The 7201-nt window shown below is 38.0% G+C and overlaps 1 pseudogene; it reads left to right on the top strand.

Moving 5' to 3' along the window:
• Positions 1 to 2960: 2960 nt before the first annotated feature.
• On the top strand, positions 2961 to 6915 carry LOC149217176 (pirin-like protein; annotated as a pseudogene).
• The last annotated feature ends 286 nt before the right edge of the window (positions 6916 to 7201 follow it).

Genomic DNA, 7201 nt, shown 5'->3' on the forward strand with positions numbered 1-7201 from the left:
AGGATGAGTAGATGGGTAAGTAGTTGCATGGTTGCAGAATTATGGCATTTGATTGGATAAAATCATGTCATTTACTTTCATCATCAAGTTGCTTAAAGTATGGATGATAATGGAACAGTTACAAAGTCAAGTGATTAATCTCCCCATTCATTTTACCTCTAATGTCACTAATTTCCCATAAGTGAAGTCAAAAGTACCTAAAACCTTAAGTTAAAGGGGCTCAAAGCATTTCTCTCACTTTTGGAGGGATCAGACCCTCAGCTCAATAACTTATAGGGTCTAAGTACTAAAATCCCCTTACCAACATTCACTTCCTCCATAATACATTCATTTCACCTAAAAATCCCTTTTCCTACGGTGAAATCATCATTTGCCTAGGGAAAGTAATTAACCCTACATAAAACCCCTTTTTTCCACAAAAACCCACAAAAAATCATTTAGCCTAAGTTATGATGTATAGATGTGGATATAAAAATAAATATCAAAACATTATACTTAGCACATTCACTTTCCGCTTTCACTTCATATTAACTTTAATTTTTATTATATTTATTTAACTCCCGAAAAGAAAACCCCCTTTCCCGTATGTTTTATTAAAATCCCATATGTTAATATCCCGCCCCGATGGTTTGAAATATAAACCTTAGTAGTAAATTAATTAAATGGATTAATTAGTCGATCCGCGACTAATTAAGAGCCATAACCCTCCACAAAACAAAAGGGGGTTAATTAATCAAACTGTGATTAATTAATAACCTATTCCTCCAATCATATCGCCCCCGACGTCATTAAGCCACCCTAACCCGCAGTTAATATTCTATCGGGCCCCTCCATTAACTCCCCAATCAAATCACACCCCCAATCACTGTACGATCTGACCCCTTCAGATCCAACGGCTGACGCTCATATTGGGCGGCCTCCGAAGGCCAACCTTTACCCGCCCAATGTGAGTGGTTTCACTGTTCACCCCGCCGCTACGTGGCACCCGTTGAATGGCATTGGGTGGCCTCCCCCCAAAACCACTTTTCCCTAAAAGCAGTGCAATGGATCCCGCTTACCACCTCCACTACATGACAAAACATCACATCCTCCGGTTGGCGCCAACTATCGCTTTCCCATTATACCCGCCAATATCATTGACTTTACACATAAAGCCAAAAAACTCATTGTTTTTTGTTTTTTATTATGAAAAGGATGTTCTAGTTTCCATGCAAAGCACATAGCACGTTCAACTACAAACCTGCTACCAACCATCAACTTTCTGAAGCCGCTGAAACTCCAGACTACCTTGCAGACCTGTGTGCTTCCTGCAAATAGTGCACAAGCACCATTACTCCATTCAAACAGTCGAAACCAGGTATTTACCCCATTTCCACTCAGAAACCCTGTTTTCTTGCTGAACTTGAGCTAAATTGCTTTAAAAAATTAAGTAATTTAGTAAATTAAGCTGCCTGGTAGTCCTGAAATACTCTATAAAAGACCAAATTTTCCATATTTCCCTAAAACCCTTTGTCCCCATCCTTGAATCCATAAGAACCAAGGATGGAAGCCCCAATCGCCTTGAATGTCATGCCCATTACAACTCCCCACAGGGATTTAGACCACCTTCCCCTTGTAGTCAAAGACTTCCAGATTAAAGATACTTCTGTCTCAAAATCCCCTTTAAAACTCTTTTGCAAGTATAGGAACCAGTACCTAAACCAAGCTAACTCCATTGGAATTTGGGAATCAGGTTTGCCTAAATACCAGTTACCCAGAGTGCATGTATTCCAGAAATTGTACATTACTGCCACATGAACTATGATCCTATCCAGAGAGTAGTGAGAACCCCTGACCAGTCTGTTTTGTTTACTATCATTGCTAAATCCATTAATCAGATGCTTCAATTGCAGCCAAGCCAAAGCCTAACCCCTCTTTCCATTGGAGAAATGCTGAACAAATACCCTACTCTCACTTCAATCAGACTAACCCAGTTATTCCAGACTTTTATCAGAGAAGAAGAGTATATCCCAAAGGACCCTCCTCCTTATCTAGAAACAATATTCTCCAGCCTTCGCTAAGACATCATAGATGTGATATCGAGTGTGTTAGGCTACACCATTAGTGAATTTTTTGATGAGATCATAATATCCATCATGTCATTCTACTCTCCTGGCCAACCACTAGCCGTCATATTTGACTATGTAAAGTTTATTGCTGACAGAATGCATGTTCAATTCATGAGGTTGGAAAATGAAAGAGTTTTCAAGTATTCTTCAGTTTTATACCATTTATTCTTGTATTACCAAGCTGATAGGTTTCCAGTTGCCCTCCAAAAGCTTGACACCAGAGGAAACCCCAGACCAGTGATTTTTTGGACTTCTTTGATTCATCAATATGATTCTCAATACTCCTATACAAACTTCATAGACCTCTTTGTCTATCCTGTGACAACCATGCTGCTAGGAAGCCCTCCATGCAAAATCAGTGCAGACATCAGGAGGGTCCTATAGTTGTCGAAACAGTACAAAGTAGGGGATTGGTACTTGTACCAAAAGCGTACTAAAATTAGAATTTATGGATGTGAATTGCCACCTTACAAATTGCCAAAGTACCTTCCCATGAGATTATTTTCTTTGGAGTACTACAAACAAATGATCAATTCAGATGAGGTGCACTTTGTAAGAGCCAAGAAGAAAGCCCAACTTAGAATAAAGGATTAGCTAGGCCCATTAATTTGTAATAGTAGAGAAGCAGGAAAGGAGGCAGATGAAATCCTCCAAAGATTGAAACTAAAATAGAGCTTCATGTGGACATATGACCCCTACAGCTTCATTTGTAATAGGAGGAAAAAGAATAAACTATCTCCTTATATCCACCACAAAATCCCTAAAATTGAACAATATGCTAATCAACCTGAATGGGTGGAAGGCACTTTGATAGATCAAGATAATACAGAAGTTGCTATTGATAATGTATTAATGGACTTAGACAGAAGACTTGATGAGGATTCCTTTGTACAGGTTCCAGGAGAGTCTCAGTCTCAGAGACAAGCACAAGGCCACAGTGGGCAGACAGAAGAAGCAGGTCCATCAACAGAGGCAGGACCATCAGGGCAACTAGAATCTTCAGATCAAGCAGGGCCATCAAAGAAACTAGAGCTTTCAAAACAGCCAGAAGAATCTGAACAACCTGAAATATCAGAGGAGCTTGCTCAACCAGAGCAAATCATGAGCAACCCTCCTGTTTTGCAGACTCCTCTTAATGAGGAGAGGAACCTTAAGAGAGATAGAGATGAGGCCACTCCTTCCAGCAGGCCTGTTTCCCAAACCTATACTAAGAGGCAAAGGTTAAATCCATATGCAGAGCAAGAATACACTGAAGAGACAGCAGGGATTTCAGGGGTGGAGAGGACAGAAAGCAGGCACAACACTCCTTCAGGAGGGACACAAGAAACTTCCACCTCTCAAACTCAAATGTTAGAAAGGCAGCAGAGTGTGGAAATATCCTCTTTCAGGGCTCCCATAGGATAGAGTCTAGATATCAAGGAAAAATACAAGGAAATCAAAGCAAGGAATGAAATATTAATGTTTCAAAACTATACACATTATCTGAAGATGGCTCCAACAAACCAAACAAGGCTAATGTCAGCCTTTGATATAAAGGAGGGTAAAATGCAGATGAGCTTTCTCAAGCCAACTATACAATAACCAAAGTCAATGGCAGATTATCTTAAGACAAATTTTGAGGTTATGGCAAAGGATATCCATCCTATTGAAAAAATTGAGTTGCATAAACAAACTGGAGAAATGGTCTATTCCACATTAACCAGCAAGGCCATAGCAACTCACCAACTTCAGAATTCACTAAACAATGTCTCAGCCCAATTCCAGTTGGAAAAGGCCTCTTCTCAGGCCAAAGACACTAGAATAAAGTCCTTAGAGGACTTGGTCATAGAGCTAGGACATGATCCCAAGGATGTTAAAGCAGCAGAGCAACTGATAAAGAAGAAAAATGATGACATAGCTGCACTAAAGAAGCAGCTCAAGATTCCTCCTCTTCATCATCCTCAAATAGCTGAAGTTTTGGAAACACAGAAGGAGGAAGAACTTATGGACCTAGTCCTTAAGTTAAATGACCAATTGAAGGAAACTGAGAAAGAATTGGATAATTTGATACAGTCCAAGAAAAGTGAGTTGGCCATCGCTCCTCGGACTATAATACCTACAGTTTCCATAGCAGTAACCCCCACCTTGGCAGTTGCCTTGGCACCAACAATTCCACCAGCAACAACATTGGCAGTGACAGGTACTACATCAGGCACATGTACATCAACTAGCACAGAGACACCCATAGTACATGATTCTTCATTGCCCTTTGCTACTAGCCATCCTTCCTTTCTTCATGCCAATCCCGGTTAAGGATTCTTCATTGCCCTTGGCCCTGGTTAGGACTTTTCATCCATTTAAAACTGCAGATTTTCTTTTGTTGTGCTAGCTTGCCCAATGGACTCTTACCTCAGTGATAGATCAAATCCAGTTAATCCTTTCTTGATTGACTCCATAGCCTAATGGCCTACATATTTGCTCTGCCCATTTTTATTCTTAATTCCACCACCCAATAAAAACAAACAATCCTAAACGTTAAGAACTAGCCTGAAATCTCATTTAAACAAAGTTAAATTATAAGGAGAGAGCCCTCTCTGGACTTAGGTTGGCTAGAAACTGAGTCTAAAAGATTGGTTTGTGGTTACCTCAGGTTATTCCTTCTTTGATAACTTCTAAGGAAAAAACTTGAGTGATAATAGGTTGAATTAGTCCATACAATTTTATTTCTCACGTGTAAGTATCTGAACTAGTAACATGCTTTCCATGTCCTATGGGTTCTCTACCATAGTGTTCTGCAAAAAATCTAGGGAGCCTTTGGCAACTCATCAGTAGACTACGTCCAAAATGTTTCCCTTTCATGCTTGTCATTTGATGTGTAGATCTTGGTTAGCCCAACAAGGTGACCATCTAGGGTAAATAAAGTCAAAAAAAATTATTTGGGTAGAGTCAGTCCCCTTGTCAATAATCCCAGGAGCCTTCCAAGGAGATATTAACCAGAGGAATTAAAAACAACATTCAACCATATTACGTACAAGGGTTTTCTCAACAAAAATCTTGTGCTTTGACTTTGTAAATTCGACTTCTTGTAGAGAAAAATAGAAGCTTGCTCAATGCTAAGTGAGGTTTGAACTAGAATATGTGTTTTGTGTGAAATTAGACATGCCCTAGATGTTCCATGAGGTAACTTAATTGAGAAAATGTAGGGTTGTTTGCCATCTCCTCCTCATTATCTTTAAGGCCTTCTAAAATCTACAAGGGTTTGAATTTTCAGTTGTTTATGAAAATCAGTGGTCTAGGGTGGTGATATTTGCCTCTTTAGAAGGCCATTAGTTGACTCTTTAATAAAAGGGTTGAGCAGAGGGACAGAGAGCAAGATATGTGACTATCACATTGTGAGGAAGGAATCAAGGTGGGGCGAGCCATTTGATTTTTGGGTGGGTGTTTATTGGAGACACCTGCAATAGGGGCTTTGGAAACATGAGCCTTTAAAGAACCATTTTGATTTTTATTCTTATTGTTTTTTCAAACTACTTTCTCCCTTTCACTGCCAAATTTATTAAGGGTTGAAGTACGACTTTGAGCTTGGATAGCTTGGGTGACAGGTTCAAGAGTTTGTGTGTAGGTGGTATGCTGGGCCATCATCAACTGATAGTCCTATATTTTGTCACCTAGACTTTGGCACTAAAACCATGTGATTGGGAGGTGGTTGTACTTCACGGATTATTTTTTGAGCATTAAATCCTTTTGGTTCTAATTTGGGCTCCACTAGAGGTAAGGTAATTTAAAAATGTGGCAACACTCCTCCCATATGTGAATCCTTTTGACTACATTAGAGGTAAGGTAATTTAACCATGAGGTAGCCCTCCTTCCACAGATATAACTCCTCCTCCTATACATATCTCCTCCAAAACATATCTCCATAGTTTGATAGACTCTTTTACGTGATTCTACTATTAGTTTGCATTTCATTTATAACAAAATCCTTTTGCATCTATTAGAGGTTAGGTAAGTAATATAAATACATGGTTTATCACTTGTTTTGATTAATTTTATTATCAATTTTTATTGTTTTATTATTATATAATTTTAGCTATTGTAGTTTAATTTTTAATGTGTTTTTAGCTAACTTGTTTTTTTTACCATACATTTGTAGTTATAAAATTTGATCGTTACGATATGTTTTTAAATAATATGATGTTTATATTCTCCTTGATATTAATGGTTATATAAAATTGTGTCTTAACACCTTAATGATCCCTAACCTCTATTTAAAAAGCACCTAAATCATTTGTTGATAATTAATTATTAGTTTTCTGTATAGGATTGAACCTCCATATCAAGAATTGGAAGGTAAAGACATACCGAAGTTTGAGAAAGATGGTGTTAGAGTAGTTGTTATAGTTGGAGAAGCTTTAGGCATTAAGTCCCCTGTGTACACCCAACTCCAACAATTTTATTGGATTTCACAATGAAGTTGGGAGTTGTTCTTCATCAATCTGTTCTAGACCATTGAAATGCATTTTTTTATGTTTTAGAAGGCGAGGAAATTTTTGGAGATCTTACTTCATCAGCTATTAGTGCTCACCACACTATTCAATTAAGCTATGGCAATGGATTGAGTGTTTAGAACAAGTCAAATATTCCCTGCAGATTCGTACTAATTGGGGGGCAGCCACTGAATGAACCAATCATTCAATATGGTCCCTTTGTTATGAACAATAAACATGAAATAATTCAGGCTATTGAAGATGATCAACATTACATAAATGGATTTGAGAGAGCTCTTGGTTGGCATTCTAATCCTATTGGGATTAGTAATGCTGAATAGAGAACATATTGAATTCAAAACTATGATACCAAAATTACTGTTGCTGACATGCCTTCCAAATTATCAGATATAATGCTTTAGAAGTAGATTCACAAAGTTGTTTCCCTATATTGTTTTGTCTTAGTTTGTTTCTTGTTGAATTATTTTATTGCCTTTTTAACCAAAATCAAATATTCCGCATTGTTTTTTATCGAGTTATTCTAATAGTAAATTGTTTCATTTTTCTTCATTTAGTATAATGATTTTGGAAATTAACCCCAAGGTTCTTTCATAACATACTTCTCAT

The sequence above is a fragment of the Pinus tabuliformis genome, chromosome 1_1, assembly GCF_031772625.1.
Source record: "Pinus tabuliformis cultivar Carrire ecotype Pingquan chromosome 1_1, CPIR1, whole genome shotgun sequence".
NCBI lineage: Eukaryota > Viridiplantae > Streptophyta > Pinopsida > Pinales > Pinaceae > Pinus > Pinus tabuliformis.